This window comes from Hemibagrus wyckioides, linkage group LG07 (assembly GCF_019097595.1).
Source record: "Hemibagrus wyckioides isolate EC202008001 linkage group LG07, SWU_Hwy_1.0, whole genome shotgun sequence".
NCBI classification, from domain to species: domain Eukaryota; kingdom Metazoa; phylum Chordata; class Actinopteri; order Siluriformes; family Bagridae; genus Hemibagrus; species Hemibagrus wyckioides.
In genome coordinates this window covers 3,650,111-3,673,675 of record NC_080716.1, presented here as the reverse complement: position 1 = coordinate 3,673,675, position 23,565 = coordinate 3,650,111, and the positions used below count along the sequence as shown (strand labels likewise).

Below are 23,565 nucleotides of genomic sequence, written 5' to 3'. Positions count from 1 at the left end.
TTTTTTGATGAAAATCGTTGACTTTGAAGGGCTCTTAAAAATTGTCATTAAATGCTAAATGAAAAAATGATCCGCAGATTTGGCCTAATGTTCTAGTTCTCAAAATATATTAAAATAAAACTTTAAAAGAATTTTACACTACGTGATCAAAAGTATGTGTACACATATGTGTACCCATATATGCACCTTGACCAAACTTTGTGTCACCTCAATTTGAATTCCCAATTTATTGGAACTAAAAGGTCTAAACATTTCTAGCCCAAATTGAGCACAAAGCCAGGTTCATGAAGACATGGCTTGCCAAGGTTGAAGTGGCAAAACTCAAGAGCCCTGTCCTCAACCCCAATGAATACAGGCCTCATCACCCAACATCAGTGTTGATCTTACTAAAGCTCTTGTGGCTGAATGAGCACAAATCCCTGTAGCCATACTCCAAAATCTAGGGCAAAGCCTTCCCAGAAGAGTGGAGGATATTTTAACAGCAAAGGGGAACTTAACCTATAATGGATTTGACGGTCAGGTATTCACAAACATTTGGCCAAATCCATTCATCCATCTACCTATCCATCTAACCATTTTCTGTAGAGCTTTTCCTACACTGGGTCATGGGGAACCTACTCCAGGGGGATCAGGGTACAAGATTGGGGGACACCCACGAGGGACACCCTGTACAATCACACACTCATACTCGTACACTGTGAACAATTCAGAGGTGCCTATCAGCCTACTATCCATGTCTTTGGACTGGGGGAAGAAACCCCTCTGAGGCACAAGGAGAGCATTCAAGCAATGTGGGAATCAAACAACCTAACTTGAAAAAAGGGGGGGACCTGCAAGGCACACCTGCAAAACTGGGCTTTATTTAAATACTCCATCTGTTCAAAATGACTGGTGATGTAACCCAGTGACAAAGTTGATACAAATCTGCTTAATGGTTGACTATGTAGTGTGCAAATCACAAAGCAATTCGTTCCTATTGTAAAATCCACCTCTCATTGCTGCTCCTCCTCTTGGCAAATGGCCTCTCGTGTGATGTAGACGTTGCACACTTTCTGAATCCAGAGGAACTCGACAAGGGCATGTTTAAAAGAGCATTAAAAATGTGCCAACAGATTTATCTCGACTGCACTGGGGGCCATCTGCTGGTGTCGTCTATTGCAGGGCCCAGCATGGCTGAAAGCGATTAAAGTTGCCGTCTGACTTAAGTGAGTCATAAAGAGCAGGCTAAGGATTCACCCATTGTAGGCATGAATTGTGTGTCTGGGTAGGAAATGATTGAAAAAAAGGGAAATCGTAAGAGTGGGAAAAATAGAGGGAAGCTCTCTGACCTTGCTTCACAGCTGGTCATTCCTTCTACTTCTTGCGCTAGTTTCCACCAATTACATCCGCATTACTGTGCGGCCTGGATTTCCAATGCAAGAAGACCCTTCAGGGTTTCTCTCTCTCTTTCTCAGTCTCTCCCTCTCTCTCTTGCAATATTTGGTTAATCTTCCTCCACAGAGACAATACTATTTAACGCAATAGGTTTCATAAACGTCAAATATAACACCGGTCTGACAACATCTAATATAATGAATTATAAAGGAAGGTTGGCGTGGCTGTCAAGTATTGTCATTCGCTGTCTCTCAGATGCTGTCATGTATCATAGAGTTTGCTGTGATTGTTCTCTGCGTGTTTCTTTGAGAAAACTCACATGTGACAGTTGCTCTCCAGCAAGTCCAGCTACTGCTGTCCTCACATGGCATTTGATGAAAGAAATACAAACACCAAAGGCTGATTTTTTTAAATACAGTACTCAAAAGTATGGGGAACTTTCTGGGGAAACGTCCACACTGAAAAGCAAAGTTTCAGTGCTGATGGATAAATAAGAAACTGAAGGAAATGGTAAGAATGAGGCAATAAAAAATTATAGGCCACCTGGAAAACTTTGCTGTTTTATTCTGACTGTCGCCTTGAGCACATAATAGTACTGTGATTACATTTAACTGTAGCATGTTTGCAATGCATTGTTGAAAGTAAAATGCAATGCAATGGAGAACTCTATTCATTTCTAACAAAAAAGTCAGGAGAGATAAATCGATGTAACAGCAATGAATCACTGCAGAGGATCGTCATTGATCAAATTTCCTGAAAACTTTTTGCTCTCTGAAAGTTTTTAGAGAAAAACAGACAAGTATGAAGCTTTGAAATGCATCATCTCTGCTGATTGGTCCAAAAGCAAGATGTTATATTGTGTACAGAACAAAGCATTTTGGTGAGAAGTCCAACAAAAGACTGTGGGATCCAACAAAAGGGTGAATTGGAGCAATCAACAGCAGTGAGATAACACTAGTCTGGTAACACCCTGACAATTAAACAAGCTTCAAAACAAGGATAAAATCAAAATCCCACACAGTGGAGGCTGGGGAAGTGTGGTACATTTTCTGTGTGGTGCTAATGAAAAGCAATAGACTTTTTTTTTTTTAACATAATTGACGTTTTCCACCAATTAGGGAACTGAATCGTCTCCATACAGAAATTCCTTAGAATTTAGTAAATTTTTGTAAACTCTCTCACAACTGACCAAAATAAATGTGATATATTACTAAATGTACTGCCATTGCCATTGAATTAATACGAAATAGGGTAAAAAAAAACAATGTGCCCATGATTTGAACCTCTGTCTGTGGCTAGCCATTTTTATTAAAGTGTTAGCATAGGGATGTGAGATGTACTGCCATTTCCTCCCACACCATAATTGTAGGAGGACTTCTGGACAACTATGACTAGAGAAAACTAGATCTAAGTGTGGCTTATAAGATTTTGTAAGCGAATGTTGATTTGCACATCGCCGTTACATCCCTTATACAAGCATGTGCACAGACAGGCACACACATAAAAGCATGAACATTCCTCTGCATCTCATCCTTCTCTCTCTTGTCACCACCCCGGGCTCTTCATCCATCTCTCCTTTTCTCTCATTGCTGTCTGTTCGGCTGTGTGTCTGCCTCCTCCACCCTCCTTTTCCTCCTCCTCCTCCTTTTTCTCCTCCTATCTGACTGGTTGGTAATAACGTGGCCCATAGCTTAGCAGGAGATGAGGGACACCAATATTGATGGCTCTTCTTGTGACAAGGAAGACGGAGGTGCTCTATTATTAGTGGAGACAATAACAACAACACTGGCTATAATCGAATGAAATGTGCCTGCAGCAGGCCGTCCTGCCGACACCAGGGCCACTAGATCAGACAAAGTGCAAAAGTATACATGTCGGTGGTGAAATCGGGCACATGACAACAGATGAAAAAAAAAATTAGTGTTGAAATGAACAATTCTCCGTTAATGATGGAAATGAAGAATGGTGAACTTGCAGGTGTGTCTGTGGTGTGCAATTTTGTAAAGCTATCAAATCAGATGCAGGAAAATGCTCCATAAAAATAATAAGGACAGAAAAGTGCTTCTCACTGCTGCCTGGAATCAGGAAAAGAAGAAGGCTTTCAATGTACACCAAGCAGCTTCTGATGTGTTTATTCCCATGCTCCTTTCACCTGTGAATGAGAAGGAGGCCGCTAAAGAACAAAGACACAATATTTTCACAGGCCTTTTTTGTGGAAAATTTCTTTAATATACCGAGAAATAAGAGGACATGCTGCAAATAATGACCTACGGCGTATTTGTTCCTAATGAGAGAAAAATCTGTAGTGGTACACACTGGTTCATTAGGCCAAAATAAAACACCTGGAGACTAGAGGGGAGGAGGAGAAAAAAACACACACAGAGAAAGAGAGAGAGAGAGAGAGTGGGAAGAAAAAGCATAATTGAAAGAAAAAAATACAGATCTGTAGAAAAGAGGGCAAAAATCTTTCCCGACAGCCAAGAATGTTTTATTGGACTTAATAGAAGGGCTCTTTCGGTCTTTCCTGGTTCAATCAAATGACGAACTGTTACCAGTTTGCAAATGTTAATGGTGACATTTCTATGAAAAATTTGGTGTTCCACAAGACTGGTGTTCTAGGGCCACTGCATCTTACAACCCCCCGCACCCCTCGACAACCACCACCAACACACGTGGGTACAATTATTTTTAAATATAGGATTACTTTCAGCTCCTAGGCTGGTGACACACAGCCGTATGTTTCAGCCAAAGCAGATGACAGATAACAGATTAATAAAGTTGAGGTATGTGATACTGATGAACTTCCTCCTACATCATTCCTACAAGACAGATGTATGTGTACTAGGACCCCAGGCATCTAGAAGTAAGATTTCTGATTATATAACTCATGATGGCCTTTCAGTTACTTACTTATACGTATAGAGCCATGAAAGACGTTGTGTGATTATTGACTCCAGTCTCTTGTTTGGAGCTTATGTTGGCACATAATGCAGAAAAATGTATTTCATACTTTTGTTACCTTTGGACTGGGCTGCTGTAATGTTTTGCTGGCTGGATGGTCCAGTGAATAACCAAGCCTCAGGTAAACCTCCAACCAGAAAATTAGACCAAATAGACCATCTGATCCACACTACACTGGACACATTGGATAAAATTCTTAAACGGTTTTTATTCTGAGGGTATTATGGCTTAGTTGTTTGAACCTTTGCCTTGCACCTTTGGGGTTGGTGGATTTGATTCCCGCTTCTGCCTTGTGTGTGTGGAGTTTGCATGTATTCCTCATGCTTTAGGGGTTTTCTTCTGGTACTCTGGTTTCATCCCCCAGTCCAAAGACATGCTTGGTAGGTTTTATGGACATCTCTAAAATGACAGTAGTGTTTGAATGAGTGTGTGTATGATTGTGCCCTGCTATGGGTTGGCACCCTGTCAAGGGCGTCCCCTGCCTTGTTTCCCGAGTCCCCTGGGTATAGGCTTCAGGCACCCTGTGTAGGATAAATGGTAAAGAAAATGGATGGTCTTTATCAAGAGTACCTGAGGGTCTATTGCATATGTAATCCACCATGTCTACTTTGATCAAAAGGCCATTCAGCTTTATATCCTTGTCAGAGATGAAGTGAATCTGGATCCTATCCCAAGAAACACTGGCCTCGACATAGGAATACACCTGTAATTAGACACCTGGTCATCGCAGGACAGGCAGTGGCAGCTCAAATAGTTAAGGCTGCTCCAGGGGTGCTGCATCACGGCTGACCCTGCGCTCTGATCCCAACCCTCCAAGGATGGGATATGTGAAGAAGGAATTTCACTGTGCAGTAATGTGTATATGACAAGTAAAGGCAACTTAATTATCCTTACCTATGAATATATATATATATATTAAAAAAATCAGCAAGGGGCAGTGATTTTTGCTACAAACTCCCCCATCTATGTAACAGCCTTCAAGGAACAGGTCTTGTTAAGTCAGTTTTTTTTTGGGGTAATAGCTTTTTTTGGTAAAGGTGCAAATCTGGGGGAAGGTTGGTGGGGTCACAGACGTAGAAAGTTTTGGATGCTGCCACCCCACATTCACATAATCAATCTGGTTTTATTGATGGATGAGTGGTGGGTTGTTGATGTCCCAAAATGCCCTCATACCTGTCTTGCCTTCTGGCTTCTATTTAGTTATGCTGTCATAACTAGACTTGCCAGAGTCCCTGTCTGCCAGATTCATCCTGATGCTCTACGTCTGCTTGGATTCTCTAAAGATTTGCACTTCCCAACAGTTTATACCCAAGGTTCACCCTTGCTTCAGTGGATAATCTCACCTGGATAGTGTAGATTTGTACCTAAGTACCCTTGCCGCAATCATGTGCTCATACTTGGACTGTTATTCACACTTTACTCAATATGTTCATCCTTATTACTGTTTGTCTTTTATACCTTTTACATCTGTCTACCTTAATGCTAGTAATCCTGTATCACAGAGAAGAAGGTGCCTTCTCTTTTGAGTATGGTTTCTATCAAATCCACATTCAGAAGCTGCTTTGAGAACATTGAAACAAAATTCGGGAACTGAATAGAAACTAATGATAGAGAGGAATGAATATTATATATGAAATATTGGTGCCTTGTACATTTGGTGAACTGGTGGTGGACGGAAAACTCTACTTAGCTCTCTTCCATGGTAGATTTATTAAACTAATAATAAAATATCAGGTATAGTACTCGACAGATAACACATCTCTATGAGTGAATTTTTCAGAACCACCATACAGCAAGATGACATTTACTTGTTTCTGAATTTATGCCACCCATGTTCTTTGCTAAAAGAAAAGTTTTGGCTTCTCAAGCTTTCCATGAACATGAAAGACAAGGACGGAAAGAGGAACACAGTGAAAATGTGTTCTGAGACAGCGTACAGCTCACGTGCTATCTTGTTGGCCTGAGGCGACGCCCGTTTGTCGTCCATTGTTGGTGGATGGATTGATGCATCTTGGGTATTTTAGTGTCGTCGGGTTGAAGTGAAGACTACTACCGTTTATTCTCTTTTCTCACCTACACCATAAACTGAAGAAAAAAAACCTTCTTCATATTTTACTTCCTACTTTCACACTTCAATACTCTCTTCAGAAAGAGAGGCAATATGCGTGAAGTTCAGAACTTTTATTTTGCTTTGGTCTCCATAATGGAAAAAAAAAAGCGAAGAAGACAATTTAAAAAAAGGGTTGACATTAAAGGGATAAAATGAGAGGTTCTTTTTAATTCCATCCCTCTGGTAAACATTCTGGTTAGGATCCTTTATCCTTGGGCAAACGAACACAGTGGAGGTCGGTCTCAATATCGTGCCATTGCTCATTTGGGTTTTTTTTTTAATTAATGGATTTGAAAGTAAAATTGCAAAAGTTTTAATTAGAGAGAGCTGAGTGTTAATTATAAAGGGGCTTTAAAGTGTGAAGGATTTAGGCCATTAATTAAAGAGGAATTTGTTGCGAATGATGCCGCCAAAAACGTGCTAAAAATGTAACACTTTTCTGTCGTCCTGTCCTTGTGTTCTCCTTCCCGACCTCTTTATACCTCTTTTGTTTGCGGAGTGCAGTGGATGAGGGATTAGTGAGAAGGAGCTGGGATGTGGAAAGGCCTTCAATCACTTACCTTACCTGCATGCCAGAGATTGAATTAGTGCGCTGGGACCATGACTTTTCTGAGGTGCACACGCCTTTCATTCATTTTGTTTCTCTTCGCAGAGTCTTTACACTTCCTCTCTCATTTTGTTCGCCACACTGTCCTTTTCTTTATATTCCTCTACACTAACGTATAAGATTTTTTTTATTGAAGCCACGGTAAATTAGGCTGAAGTGATTAGCTCAGTTTGAAACGTGATTACATTGCTTTGCTGATTTGCCTGGCAGATGCCCTTAGCCATGGAGACTTTGGAGACGTAGGTTGCGTCTTTACACGCGGCCTGCTCGCACAGCTGGAGATTTCACCAGAGAGATTCAGGTTAATTGCTTAGATCATGCATGCTGCACTGGTTCTCTTACACAAACGCATTACCCACTCCATTGCTCTCGGGAGCCAGAAACTTTCTTTAACACTGCAGGTTTGTTTTCTCACTTCTCCTTTTTTCTCTCTGTATGGGAATATAAATGGGAAGTGGTTCCACCTTTAAGTGGAATTTGACTGTTGAATAATTTTAAGGTGAATAATGGCCTTAGATTGGTTTCAAAATCCCTAGCGCATATCATATTTTTTTTTTTTTAATAAATACGCCTATCTGGAGAGAAAAGCAGATGCAATCTCAATGCACACAAGACTACCCACCGGCTAGATCCTACACAGGTTTGGCTATAATCTCAATGTGCTTGGGCTTGTATTATATAACAGCTCCCTCCTCTCTCTCTCTCTCTCTCTCTCTCTCTCTCTAATCAGCAGCTTTTACTTAGCCTCGCTTGTGCCTTGCTATGATAAAGAAAGCAGTTCGCACATGACTCACTACCTCAGTGCAACGCCGTGATATATTCAACGGTGCCTTTTTTTGTGCTCTCCATTTTCAGAAATTCGGAATGTTGTGATTAATGTGACGAGCACTTCAATCATGGCCATGCAGAGAAAAGGCAGACACGGGCTCCCTTGTGTTCCTTATGATTTCACATGGCTGGAATTAATGGTTTTAATTACAGGCCTAAACTGTGTGCATGAAATCACATGATGTCTGGAGTTAAATGAGGTATGTGCATACACAAATCAAAGTAGACACGCATGATTGCTTCTGTGCCTCGTGGTGCTTTACTTAACATAAAGACGAAGGGGATTACGATTTATCGCTTGCCAATCGCTACTTGTCTAACTAGGTCTCCTTATCTGTTTATCCCTGCCGTACTAATCTTCATCTCATTCCCTCTGTCCGTTGGCCTCTATGTTCGTGTGCTTCCTTGCTTTAATCTGTGTCTCATCCTCTTTCCCCAATCTCTCTAGCATTCCTCTAATGCTCTCTCTCCCTTTTTCTTTATCTGTTTATGTGAGTGTGTGTGTGTGTGTGTGTGTGTTGGCGGGGGGGTGGGGGTCTGGGTTTAGGGTTGCACCTGCAACTGAGTACATTGTGTATTCGTTCTGCATATGCATTCATCAAGGAAAAGTCAACGTCACTGTCTTCTGCCTTCATTTGAGTCAAAACAGACAAACAAACCCGAAACAAAGGCAGACAAAACACTGCTTTTGTTTTGTTTTGTTTTAGCACAAGTGTTAAACAAGACTTTTATGATATAGGCATAATAAAAGATGTTTTTGTTCCCCTTTGAACAGAGAGTTTTTCAAGTTCAGCAGCACCATCTCCTTTGTTCTTCTTTGCACTATGTACTATGTGATGGATTTTTTTGTCCGCAGGATGGTGCTTTTCTAGAGATCTGACAAAATAACAGAGAGCTGCCTGACAGAGGGGTTAATATGGACTGATACTTTGGACCCAAGAGTCCTGGATAAAGAAAGTGAGCGAGAGAGAGAGAAACAGAGAGAGAATTTATAAAGAAATGGTAAAACGAAAATTGTGACCAGACAGAAGTGTGCATAAGTATTCAACCCCCTTTGAGCTTTTCCAAAATTTGTAGCATTACAGTCTGAAACCGAAATGAAATATTACAGGATTTTATCCTATAAAGCTTAAGAAAATAGCCCATAATACTAAAGTGAGAGGATAAACAAATAAGTTAAAGCAAAATTATTTACAAAGCAAAAACTTTCTACAGTGAAGCATGCTGGTGGTAGTATCATGAGTTACAATTGGCCTCACTGTTGCTTCTCTGACTAATGCCTTAATGTTTTTGTGTTTAGTTCTAGGCAAAGCCATCGAAATGAAAACTTATGAGTTAAGATTGCATAAGTATTCATCCCTACTGTTCTGAAGCCCCTAAATTAGTACTGTTGCTGTTAGATGTCATTTATTTAGTCAATTGGAGCTGTGTGTCTATTTAGTCTACTGGACCTGTGTGCAATTAAAGTGTCACATGATTTTATTACAAATACACTTGTTCCTGGAAGTTTATTACCTAAATAAACAGCATGAAGATTATTTCTAAACAATGCACCAAAAGTTAGCAAGCAAGTAAGAAGGGCTAGTCATTTAGTTAAAAGACATGTAACCAATGTGTGGGTGTGCTATATCACGGCAGAAATGCAAAGTGAAGAAAGAAAAAAGAGGCAAAATGAAAAGAAATAACTGAAAAAAAAAACAGAGGAGCACAAAAGGAAAAGTGTGAGCAGGTAAATGAGGCAGAGAGGATAGCACGACAATAACAAGTTAGAAGGGAAATGTGTGAGGGATTGATAAGTGAGAATGAGAAACTAATTCTCACTTCACTCTGAGCTGAAAGATTAAGGAGGTATACAGATAGAGTGGGCTGAGAGAGAGAGAGAGAGAGAGAGAGAGAGATGAAGTGATAACTTACTCTCAGTGCCACTGAGAGATCTTTGAATGGCTAATACCCTGGAGTAGGAGAGATGATGGCAGGGGATAAATGAGTGATAAAGTAATGTAAGGATAGATAAATAGAAATGGCAAAAAGCAGACTCCTGAGATTCTTAATGGAAGGCTAGTAGGTAACATTAATGCCTCGACTGCTTAGAATAGAAAGAGATGAAAGATGAGGTTTAATACTTCTATTCCTTATTATTTTATATATCTGAGCAACTCTCTTTTAATATTCCATAGAGCACCGGTTCTCAAAATAGGTTGTGTTAAGCATCGCTAGGGGGTCTGTGATTTTTATTTCTTTCATTATCTTGATGGAAATCACAACTACCAATATAAAAAGCATTTGTTATGGTTATTTTGCCTGCCTGTTTGGCTGGTCACTTGGATTGTATGGGTTTAATGCAGAATACAAGAAGACGAACTAAGTAACAAAAAGCTCTATGTTCATAATGCAAGGTCCATGAAATTTATTTGATGTCTAGGACCCCATAGCCATAGAAAACCAAAATCAAATGAAGCGGAGTTAAAAAAAAAAAGAAAAAAAGTCTTGCATTATGGAAAAGAAGGTAAGAGTTTGCACACTACAATGAAACAACGTAACCTAATTCAAATACTGCTTCAACTTCCGGATGTTTCTGTGATTAACTAAGTGCTTCTAAAATAGCAGAAACTCATTATGATCTCAAAGTTGACTTACTGTGATTGCCTTGGTGTCGTTATATGTCTGACCTATCTTCAGAAAAATGGATTCAATTATAAGCGTCTTTGACCCGCAACGCTCTGAATGCATTGAATGAATAGTGTTGTTACAGTGGAGCATGTTTTTTCTGAAGTTGAAGCCTGGGCTTGGGCAGGAGGAAGTCAAATTTGTGTATACGTAGTGCAGTTTTAAATTCCTGGATACCTGTCTCAGTGCTACGTTGGTTGAGGAATCACTAAAACTGATAAAAGAAGAAGACATGTAGGATTATAATGCAGTTCTTTTCCTCTGTGGTGGTTAGACAAAGGGATTCTTCTCTTTGGAAAGTCCTCCAAAATTTTTGCTGTCTTATATTCTGCTGTCATGGCCTCCTACACATTACTGCACTACACTTCCTCTGCTCTTTTTCAGTACATTTAAATAACAAGCAACTACTCTTTGTCTACCTGGGGCGACTGCTGCCTGCCCTTTACTCTGGGTTTAAAATTGCTGTCTTTGCATCATGACCTTGAGCAGCTGTTGAGATGGCGGGAGTAGTAAGGGGACCAGGGAGCGCATGGATATGAAGGGGAAAGGGAAAAGAGAGGAGGTCTGTTTAACCTCTTAGACATCTGTGACACTGTCTGCTTCTCTCTGGAGCTGAACCAGACTTTCCTGTGCTCTTGCACAACCCTTCAACCGCACCCTTCTGCAACACGTCCTCAAAATGTGACCTCTCCAAACCCCAAATAGTATGTCATCTCATAGCACGGCGTAGGGGTAACTAGGCATCTGACATGCTATTGCTAAAACTAGCACTGAAATATTGCTTCAGGAAAATAGTCTTGAGAGTACATCATCAGAATAAATGCATTCTACAACTCCCCCTGACATAAAAATGAATTTATCTTCTACATAACGCAACAATGTCGGAACTTGAGTCCATATTAAGCTCTAAATCTGTACTGAAATCCAACTAATAAAAAGCCAAGCAACCAGTTTATTGGAGTATGCCCCATAGCTCTACCATGGAACATCAAGCAAATGTATCTCAATTTTGTACAACGGGGAGCAAACTAAATTCCTAAATCTGTTCCCAAATAAAGCCACTAAAGAAATAAAAACCCGCTAAATAAAACCAGCAAGCTGTTAGCGTGTCTCATGACACTGAACTAACTACGTCTACTGTACCATCGTCGGCTGGAATCTGCCCGGGGGCGCAGTCCAATTAATATTCTACAGTATAAAAGCATGGAGTGTTCCTAATAACCAGCGATGAAGAAGAACTAACCTACAGCATTAGCTCAAATAAGTAACAATGTACTCTTATGGTCTGGTTTGTCTTTTTTTCCCCTTCTTTACCTATTTTACTCATGCGCATTGAGAAATACTAAGCATTTGAAATGGTATTAATGTATTTTCAGAGCTGTGGATTTAAAAAAAATACATCAATATTTATGTAAGGACAGTTAGGCATATTCAAAAATGGGTTAAGCCCATGTCACACAATGCGTCTCTGCCCAAATCTGCAGAAAATCTGCTGTAATTTGCTTTCATTCAGCAATCACAAAATTGCAAAATCCTAGTACCATATTTCCTAGTGGTTATGACATTACATATGGCACATTCTGCTTTAACAAAATATACTCTTTACTTGTTATCTGGCAGCTAATAAAGTACTTGATCCAGTACTTTTTCTAAACAGGACACTGACAGGCTACAAGCAAATCTATGAAATTGAAATGTATTGTGAATGTCAGATATAAGCTATTTTATCATGCTTTGTCAAAAGTAAACAACGTAAATCTCAGTGTTTTTGTTTTGTTTGTTTACTGCACTCTCCAGGAAAATGCTATATAACTTCATGAAGTCTATTAAAAATGTATTCATAAACAATTCAGTCCTCCAGATAAGCATAGTCCCTGATTAAAATATTGTCTCATCCATTGTCCCGTTTTTTTCTTGAATAAAAATCAGCTACACTTTTTGATTATTTTTAAAAGATACAACACTATAACTTTAGTTAACAAAAATATTTAATATTTTCCCCTAAAATTTCATTCCCTAATTTTTGCTTGTGAAAAATATAATTTTCAATGTAACAGTGTATTTATGTTACTGTCATTCTTTGTTCCACCCTGTGTATGTAATTCTCACGTAACATTTGAAGAAAGCTTAAGTCTGTAGTTATGTCTGAGGCTTGAACACAGATGTATGCAATTTTGGCATTAAATCAACTTCAAACATGGGCCTGAAACCATAATGCAGTTCTTTCAGGGAGAAAGGAAATTAGAAATAGAAAACAAATTGAAGCATATTTAAGAAAAAAACACATTTATCTGATATTAGGGAAATGTCATTAGAATTACAAATCAGATGAGTCAACAGAATACTAAAGAGAGAGAGAGAGAGAGAGAGAGAGAGAGAGAGATGGGGAAGGGGCTCTGTGACTTGGGGGATTAAAAACTTGAAGCTTGAATGCCTTTGTGATACGGTGGCACACAACTTTACGCTTATATCGAGAGAAAAAAGCAAACCTTGCTGAGTGACTTTCTGTGTAGATTAAAGAAAACCTTCCAGAATCATCCAGAAGTTCTGCGATTACACTGGAAAACTGTAAGAGTATATATCAGTGTGTAAACACAAGGCATAGCTGTAAAATACGCCAGACTGTTTGACCTACCATGACTTGGTATTGACCAAGTTTATGTGATACTCCTTAAACATTGTTTAAAAGCATGATATGATGTATGATATTTCAGCTCTTGAAACAACATGCCAATTAGAAAAGAACTTGGCTGAAATCAATAGGAAGTAGGTATTTGTTATTCTAATTAAAATCATTATTATTGAGGGGAGATGAAAAACTCAACATAATGTAATGGAATATGATGCTTGGCTTGATGAGTCACCCTGGCAATCCTGCAAAAGGACCAGGGTCAGGGGCAGAATTGGTGGTAAACTGTACACCGTTTCAAGTATAAAAGAAGGTTATATTACACTGATCAGGCATTACAATTATGACCACCTGCCTAATATTGTGTTGGTCCCCCTTCTGCTGCCAAAACAGCCCTGACCCGAAGAGGCATAGACTCCACTAGATCCCTGAAGGTGTGCTGTGGTATCTGGCACCAAGTGAGTTGTGAGGTGGGGCCTCCATGGATCAGACTTGTTTGTCTAGTACATCCCACAGATTGGGATTGGATTGAGATCTGGGGAATTTGGAGGCCAAGTCAACACCTCAAACTCGTGAACCATTTTTGTGTTGTGGCACGGCGCATTATTCTGCTAAACGAGGCCACAGTCATCAGGGAATTTCGTTTCCATGTACATGGTCTGCAACAATGCTTAGATAGGTGGTACATGTCAAAGTAACATCCACATGGATGGCACGACCCGGTTTCCCGGCAGAACATTGCCCTTGTCTTCTTCCCATAGTGCGTCCTGGTGCCATTTATTCCCCAGGTAAGAGACACACAAACCCAGCCATCCACATGATGTAAAAGAAAACGTTATTCATCAGACCAGGCCACCTTCTTCCATTGCCCCGTGGTCTAGTTCCGATGCTCACATGCCCATTGTTGCTGCTTTCAGCAGTGCACAGGGGTCAGCATGGGCACCCTGACTGGCCTGAGGCTATGCAGCCCCATAAGCAACAAACTACTATGCATCGTGTATTCTGATACCTATCAGAATATGGTTCTATCAGAATCAGCATTAACTTCTTAAATTTGAGAAACAGTAGCTCATCTGTTGGATCGGATCACACGGGCCAACCTTCTCTCCCAACGTGAAGCAATAAGCTTTGGCTGCACATGACCCTGTCGCCAGTTCACCACTGTTCCTTCCTTGGACCACTTTTGATAGATACTGACCACTGCAGACCGGGAACACCCCATAAGAGCTGCAGTTTTGGAGATGCTCTGATTCAGTGGTCTAGCCATCACAATTTGGCCCTTGTCAAACTTGCTCAAATCCTTACGCTTGCCAGTTTTTCCTGCTATTAACACTCAACTTTGAGGACAAAATGTTCACTTGCTGCCTAATATATCCCACCCACTAATAGGTGCCATGATGAGGAGATAATGTGGGTGTCAAATGAAGGTGAATAAAGGTCATAGTCCACAAATATGTCCTATTTTTACCCAGTAGTCAATCCATTCATTTTCTGAACTACATATCCTATACAGCATTGCAGAAGGCCTGTAGTCTATCCCGGGGGGACACAAGACACAAGGTCGGGGACACGTTAGGCATAGTGCTAGTCCAGTGTAGAACAACTGTACACACCATTACGGACTATGGACATTTTTAGAAAGGCCTATTAGCATGTCTTTAGACTTTTGGAGTAATCCAGAGTACCCAGAGAAAAATACCAGACAACAGGGGTTTTTAAAGAACATGCCATCTCTGTGCATAGAAAGTGGAGGAATCCAACATTCATCCCAACAAGTCATCATGCCTCTGTTACATAGTTGTTAAGTTATAAATAAACTCATCATAGTTAGTTAGTGACCAGAGGTACTGATATAGTACCTTATTAAGGGGGTGATTTGTGTGATCTTCTCAGCTGATGCTCTGGTGTGGGTAATTAGCATGCTAACATCAATACTTGGTACATCCATAAAAGAAGGCTACATATTGTCTGGCAGGAGCCTGCAACCAATCCGGAGATAGAATGAGAGAGAGAGACAAGAGTTAGCTAACGTTAGGCGACTAGTATGTTCTAAAATTTATGTGCTGTTTATGATCTGGAAGCATGAGCATGTTATATCATGTTGTCTGCAACGCACGGGCATGATGAGATTGAAAGACAATCGCAGCAAGATACAACCCGACAGGCGGAAGATAAAAGACAAGCTCATGTTGAGAGGTTTTTACTCTTTCATCTGGCATGGAGTAAACGGCACAGACAGTCACTGTGATACACACAGTAAAGTTATTGTATTCTCAAAGCACTGCAACTTTTATAATACTGAACAATCATGAGTTGCAGAATATATACTTGTATGTGTATGTAACTACACAATTAGTGTCAGTACTATTTAGGTGTACTACTTGCAATTGAATTTTTCAACCAAAATCTTACATCACGTAGCTTTGATCAAGTACTGCAATAGTATCTGCTTGGCAAGTAGTACAGTATCTGTACCAGTATGGTGCCATACTGCAGAATCAATGCAGAAGCAGAAAGTCATCTATGTATTGTTCACGTACTGAGAATCCGTACTGTTTCTGCTTACTCCGGGCATGTCCAGTGTTATCCGCAAAGGGCCGGTGTGGCTGCAGGTTTTCATTCCAATCAAGCAGGAGCCACACCTGATTCCACCTATTTAATCAGTTGATCTTGATCTTCTCAGGTGTGGCTTCTGATTGGTTGGAATGAAAACCTGTACCCACACCGGCCTTTTTTGAATAAGATTTGACACCCCTGGCTTACTCTATGGAAGGATAGTACTATAGTACAGGTTTTGAAAAGCATCAGATTAATCACGAAGTGTTTCTATGATGTCCAACAAAAGATGAATTTTAACCTAATGAATCACAGGGGTAGTATTTTGCTATCATTCCTGTATCCTTGGTTTTGAGGTCTATGTGAAGGAGCCGCCAAAACCAATTTTACACGGAGCCTGCTAGCACACATGACACCTCGATTCATTTTGGTTCCCAGAAGCATATTATGAACATTACACTGTGCCATAGTTGGGTGAAAGAGAGCAAATAAGACACGTTGAATGGGTTTACTTCGGAAAATGACACATCAGATTGCCTTCAGGGAACCGAGCAAGAATATCAAGCAGAGCCAGCTAAAGTCCATTGATTTGTGTCTGTTACATAGTACATATCCTATAGAAACATCGCTTTCTTCCACATCAGAGCCAGCAACAATACGAACTGGAGACTAATAATATAAGAGTGTAGTTAAACCAGAAACTGAGTCAAACATTTTAAAGGAAATGACTGGGTGTCATTATTCTGTCTGTTTCATGTCGAGGCTTTTGTCAGCCGCTGAAAGCTTTTAGTGGTGGAAATATGAAAATTCCACCACTAACCTTGTTCGATTGGGATTCATTCGACTTGAAAATATCTCCGGCTTGTCTCCCTGTGCCTTGCACTGCAGGTTTGCCCTTGAAAGGTAAAGTAAAAGATAAACACAGAAGGAGAGAGATAGAAAGATTGAAGTAGATATGCTTTTCTGACAGGTTTTCCTTCTTTGTAGGGAAAAAATGGAAAAAGGGTGTTGTAGAGGAACAAGGAAAGAACAAATTTTCAACTCATGATGCAACCTTGATTCTGTACATAAAAAGTTAACGTATTATTAGCATGAGAGACTGAAGGAACGGTGGATATGTAGGCATGTGAAGTTTACACATATACACACACACGACCACACAGAGAGAGAGAGAGAGAGAGAGAGAGAGAGAGAGAGTGCCATGGGAAGCAAGAGTCCAAGATTCTGGGGGTCCTTCTGCAAAATGTCAGCCACTCTATTGAAAGGATCTGATAGCTTTTTGATGTTGAGAGCCACTGATGCAGAAAGAGAAGAAAGCCTCACTAGATGTGTATCAGGTGTAATTTCTATAAATGTCTTTGCAATCCTCCTGACAGCTTAGTTGACTATAAGACGTTTAGTGTTGTTGAAGCTACTTTACAACGGTAATGCGCTACGAACCACTCATCATCTAAAATAGCTAAGCTACTGCCCAAACATACTTTTGGACTCACCATGATGCTAAGAAAAGGTGGTTAAAGTACACTGACGCTACTGTGACACCTTTTTGCTTTTCTATTCATAAGAAGCTTAAGTAACAACTATAGATGTTTTGGTTTACCTCATTTCTGGAAATATTTATCTAGGTAGTTGATTAATGTTTGTTGGATTAAGAATAACAATGCTTGTTGTACTAGCTTGTTATTTCATATTGGATTAAGCTAGTTTTTAGGCCTAGGCCTAAGCAGTTACCATTTAATACCCGATCACAGTTCTAACTGTAGCCAACTAACAGCAAGAACAAACATTAAAACTCATAACAAGTTCTTGGGTAACATTTTGGATGTCTGGTGATGTCTTCCTCGTGAATGAATCAGTGTTTTGACTGAACCTTTCAAGTGTACAAATTGTTCTTGCTCAATTCCATGCACTGACTCATATTTTTCTCTCACTCAAGTCCCACCTACTTTTCGCTTATGCTTACTTTTAGTCTGAAGAAAAGTGATAGACCTTCTGATTCTGAGCAAACTAGTACTTGCACTTCAGTAAAGAAAAGAACATACTAGGTAACTGTTGTTTGTGAACTTTCCTATGAAAAGAATTCGAAACTACAAACTAGTTAATTTTCCTTCATGAACGAACTGGTAATTGTTATTCATTGGTAATTGAACAAAAAAACAAACAAAAAAAAAACAAAAAACAAAAAAAACCATGCTTGATAATTGTTGTTTATGAACGTAATCAATTAACTGGTAATTGTCGTTTGTGAACAAAAACAGACAAACTTGTAATTGTTGTTTGTTAACAAAATAAACAAACTGGATAATTGTTGTTTTGGTTTGAATAAACTGGTAATTGGTGTTTGTGAACAAAATAAAATGAATGAACGAAAAATTTATGAAATCAATGATTTTTTTCCCTTTAAATTGCATTCGTATCCTCATTGGTGACCACTGAAGCTGACTGACATGTCTTTCTTAAGAACTATTGAAAAAGTCAGCCAGACTTTCTCTTTGTCTGTTGGACAAACGTACTGAGCAAGTGAAATGGTCCTAGAAAGACACTCGCTGATGGCAACTAGTGGTGTAACGATGTAACTTTTGCAAAATGTCACTGGAGGAATCAGAATCAGACAACGAATATGCATGAGGAATCAATATGACCACCGCTAATATCAGTCTAATATTATTTGCTGTATGATCTTGCCATTCTCAGAAAATCTCCTGCTTCATCTTATCGTGCATGTGCAAATGTTTTTATTTCTACGCAAACATTAGCATTTCATTTTCAGCAGCCCTTTATGTGAACATTAGAGATTTAGAGATTGTTCATTTTGTGATCATAGCCTGCTTCTTCATGTGCTCCTCACTGGCGTTGTCATAGACAGAGGACTCTGCTTTAAATTATTCATTTATATTCAGATATTAAACCGAGGCTAGTCTGAAGTGAACAAATTCTCAGTACTTTATAATAAATAAATAAATAAAAACAAGAAATTCATCAGGATTATAAACACACGCTGTCTTTTTCGTTCTCTCTTTCAATCTCGTACTATATTTCATTCTTGCTCTTGGTTTAATTTATGCCTGTTTCTGCTGTGTCCTGATCCAAACCCTGGGATTTTTTTCTCCTTGCCTAGAAATATCTGACTGTTACAGCATACAGATCACTTCACCTAGTAGAATTGGGCGAGGATGAATTCTCATCGTTAAAAACGGATTTTGTGAGAACCCACAAGTTTTGAATTCTCTCCTCCATCCTGACTCTTAGTGCTCCTGTTTTGCATTAAGGACTTTATGAGGTGAAGACGCTTGTGTTTCCCCAAGTCATTTCTGCACTCCAGCTTTGCTGCTAGTCTCACAGCAGGGAACGCCTGTCATTTTGTGTGACTTTTTACTTTGTGCATATTTGTAGAAAGAATTGCTCCTTTTTCCCCTCTGAGTGTGGCAATAAAGAAGTGAGAGTCAGCTTTCTTCTCTCCTGCTCCTTTGGTCTGGGACGGCCTTCCCCGGAGCATTGCGGCAGGAAAGGTAAAAGAACGGCAGAGGAAGGTTTATTTACACATCAGTGTCAAGCGTGGGAGGAATTTACCTAGAATGATAATGCATGCTGGTTTGCGTATTCTTTTTATGTTTTGAAATGTAGGGGAATTTTTCTTTTATTTTAAGTGTGTATTAGGAGTGTGTGTTAACACACTGACACTTTCTGTATTTGGATAAAGTGTGCAGGGTCGAAACCAGGTATCCAGCACTGTCCATATTATATATGGATTTTGGACACTTCCTTAAAATTTCACAATATTTTCTAAATTTTATCGCTAACATAATCCCAAAAGAGAAACAAACCAGTAGCCTCATAGAAACTGCCACACTCCTGACGAGGCATTTACTAAGGATGAATGAACGAGTCTGTTAATGGAAGTATTCTGTGTTTGTCCCGCAGGCTGCACATCTGACCGTATAGCAGAATCGATCCGCAGTTAGGTGAAACCCTGTGGCAAAGTTTATATTAAAAAGAAGTGTACCTTCATAGTGTTTATTTAGTGTCAGGTTGATAAATACACAAAATGACCAAAAGTATGCGGACATCTAACCGTCACGCTATATGCTGTTCTTCCCCCCAAAATTTATCTTTACAAAATTTCCCTTTCCCTGCTCCCTGTTGATATAGGAGGCTTCAGACTGGCAGTATATTCCACAACAGAGCGCAGTTCACAGGAACATTGGTGGACCAGGAAGCAGCATGGTACCAAACCTCAAACGACCTGTAGAAATAGTTTGGTTACAGTGGAACTGTGGCGTGATTCCCCAGAATGTGAACACAACTCATACCCATGTCCGAATTTGTTTGGAAAGTAATGTGTATATGTGTTTTAGTCAATTACGACATTATTAATAGCAGGAGAATGCTGTGGGACACGAAAGGGAAGAGTTCAGGTGAAGGTATGGTTGTTCTGTCCATGGGAGGGGTTTGATAGAATCGAGTAAGTTTTGAAACCAAGACCAGTGCTTCAGGAGGGTTGGGAACACTGGGCAAATGTGTCCAATATGAAAACCAAGGTTGAAGAAGCTCAAAGAACTTGAGTGTCCTTCACAAACCCCTGAGCTCAACCCCATTGAATACCTATTAAATGAACTGGAACACTGACTGAACCCCAGACCTCCTCAGTAACATAAGTTCCTGACCTCAGATGACCAAAAATCCCCACAGACATCCTGCAAAATCTAGAGGAAATCATTCCCAGAAGGTGGAATGGTTATGTATCCACTCACTTTGGCCATCCTTGGGTTTGTTTAGCTTGCTTCACTCACAGCGACAGCTCTTTGGATAACATTATTGAGAGTTATCTGCAACAGATTCCAAAAGCCACACTCTTAAAATCAACTCTAGACCTGTTATGTGCTTAAATGCACAAGAGAAATATTAAAAAGTCTTTTTAATGCTAATGAAAGGTGAGCATTCATATTACTTATTATAACATACACACACACACACACACACACACATATATATATATGGGGACAAAAAAATTATAAATATATATAATTATAAAAAATATATTTTCTGCTTTAGATTTAGATTCAAAATCTTTTCATGAGAAAGTATTTATCCAGAGGTCGAGGGAGTAGACAGCAAGAAAAGGCGATACGTAATTAAAATTTGCAGTCTCGTTAAGTTGGTGACAGCCTTCACTGCACTACGGATCAATGGCAAGGATCTGCCTCCAATACTAATGAACCAGGAGATCGTTTGAATCTGGGGCCCAGGGAAGGGAAAAATTAATTAAGATATTTATGGCCCCAATTAATCAGTTCACTGAGATACTCAAGATGTCCGGAGGGTGTAAAAGAAGCTGGAGAAAGCAGTGTGAAATGTTCTTAAAGCAATCAGATGTTCTTATGTCTGTGCATGCACACACACACATACACACAAACACACACACACACACACTTACATATCAGTTGAAACAGAAGCCTATCTGTAATAACAGCACTTTACTAACTACATGCTGTCATACAGTCACACCCTATAGACCTACACTTTTATTTAACTGCCTCAGGAGAATCATACACTGAAAGGATCGTCACATCACACACACATACACACACACACACACACACACACACACACACACACTGGGCATGGTAGACATGTTCGGTCGACTTGACAGCATCAATATGCTAGCTCAGTGTTCGCCTCCAGCCAGTTAACCAGGTGTCCTTGTCAGCTGAACAGCCACCTACCAGCAAGTGCTGCCAATAAAATGAGCATGCATTGAACTACTAATCATGATTGTGTTCTAATAAATGCTCGAAGCATTGATGTTACTGCTCCTGCTGAATATTTTACCTGGTTGGATTTTGAATTTTGTTATAACGTTATCTGAATAACCAAGTACAAATAGAAAACCCTTGAAAAAAAAAGAGATGAGAAGAATTTTCAGGTCCTGATGGAGCTTTTTGTAGAACATGGTAACATGGTTCTGTTTGCCTTTTGAAAATCCATGCATAAATCTTTCGACACGATGTAAAAATACACCGCCTTGAGTTTAGCTTTGGCCTCGGTGCCGGTGCTAGGCAAGCCGTCAATGTCACCCGAGTGGCTGAGAAGATGCTGATTGATTGAAGCGAGACGGAATACAGAGGGCGAGGGAGGTTAAGGCAGGCGTGTGATTGACACAGAGGTAGCCATGGATAGGAGATGGAGAGGAGATATAGGACTGCATATTTAAACAGTACAGAGAGAGAAGAGAGAGATAGAGAGAGGGGAACAGAATGTAAGATGGCAAGACACATAGGGACAGGTGGTGAGTGGGTGAGGTGGTAAGAGTGGATTTAAGAAGAAGGAATGCGAAAGGCTTTTTACAAATGTGAAGAGAGATTTTGATTGAGAATGAAAGTGGAAAAGTGTGTGTGAATGTTCAAGGGAGCGAGAAAAAAGGAGGGGGAGTGAAGAATGGGTGAAGAGGAGGAGGAGGAGGAGGAGGAGGAGGTAGATCTTGAGGGAAAGCTCAGATCTCAGTCATGCCTCGGTGGATGCCATGACAGGGTCTCAGTGCAAGTCCTCGAGTGTCATACAGCAAAACAGAAGACACGGCACCCAGTGGAACACGGTACAAACATACCCCAGAGCACAAGACACTCAGCCTAGCATGTCATATTTTCCCAACATTCTTAGTAACGTTTTGAGGTTGTTTTGCTCTCTAATAATCCATGATGACACAATGCCAATTTCTTCAAACAGTAGCATTACAGATAAATACTGTGTGACTACTCAGGTTCTACGAATGACTGACTCACCGACATAAATACCACACTCGCACTCTCAACGTGAGAAAAAAATTTCTTTGACTAGCTGCAAATTGTGTTATTTTTTAAACCATGGTTTACTCTGTTTGTATGGTCGCAAAACCAATATATTATAATCACTGACAGCTGGAGGTGATATCAGAGGGTAGGTCTAAATCTTAAATCTATCAACAGCTTGATAAACAAAGAAGATGATGATGGCATAATTATAAAGTACAATGTGGGGCAAACTATTACAAAACAAAGCCAGATAAACATCTGCATTCATGATTTCTAATTTTCTGTCCAAGTCTGTTACACTCTAGTGTTCCTGCTGAATGCTTCCTTTAAAACAAACACCATTTTCTATCAGGTGTTATTTTGTATTTTGATTGGTTTTTATTCATCAAGCTGAATACAAGCTAGATTTATTTGTAAAACATATGTATAAGCGTTTACACAGAAATTCAGGGAGAAAAAACATTGGTCGCCTACTCATGCTAGATAATGGAACCTTTTGACTCAGCTGACACCAAATCACATAATTTGTATACATTACTAGACTTTTATATCTGGAATATACTGTAGATCTGAAATAGCTTCATGAATTTTTATTACATCAATAAAAACAAAGAAAAATCTGAAAAATGACCAAAGCAATTGCGACATACAAATAAAAGACATTTTAGTCAAAATTTCCTCGTTTGTTATTCTTAATATTATTTAATTTTTTAGGCATAGTAGTGTGTCAGAATTACTTTGTCCTTATTGTTCATCTCACACCTTTATGGAGTTTTTTAGGTTTTACTTCATGCAAAACCGATGCCAATGCCAACCCTTTCTTTTCCAGGGGTGGTGTATTATGTCTGACCCCATCTTCCTAAGCAAGGATAGCTGAAGAAAAGGATTTTGCTGTAATGTACTGTATATATGCTAAGATAAAATCTTCTATAAGGTTCTTCACCGATTATGAAACTTTACAGCCGCAACATACAGTCGAATTTTATCCATGCCACTTTACACCTTCAAACCTGATTCACAGAGTCATGAAAAACAGCTTAAAGCA

At 39.6% G+C, this 23,565-nt stretch overlaps 1 protein-coding gene across 2 annotated transcripts in view; it reads left to right on the top strand.

Moving 5' to 3' along the window:
• Positions 1–23,565, top strand: part of LOC131355970 (uncharacterized) — a 131,005-nt gene that overhangs the window by 23,458 nt on the left and 83,982 nt on the right. The window contains exon 1 of one of the 2 annotated variants that reach the window (XM_058394646.1): positions 7,939–8,080. The exons of the other annotated variant lie outside the window; for it this stretch is intronic. The gene's annotated coding sequence lies outside the window, so the exon portion shown is untranslated. Of the gene's footprint in view, positions 1–7,938; positions 8,081–23,565 lie in introns of those variants that run through there. 2 annotated transcript variants of the gene reach the window in all.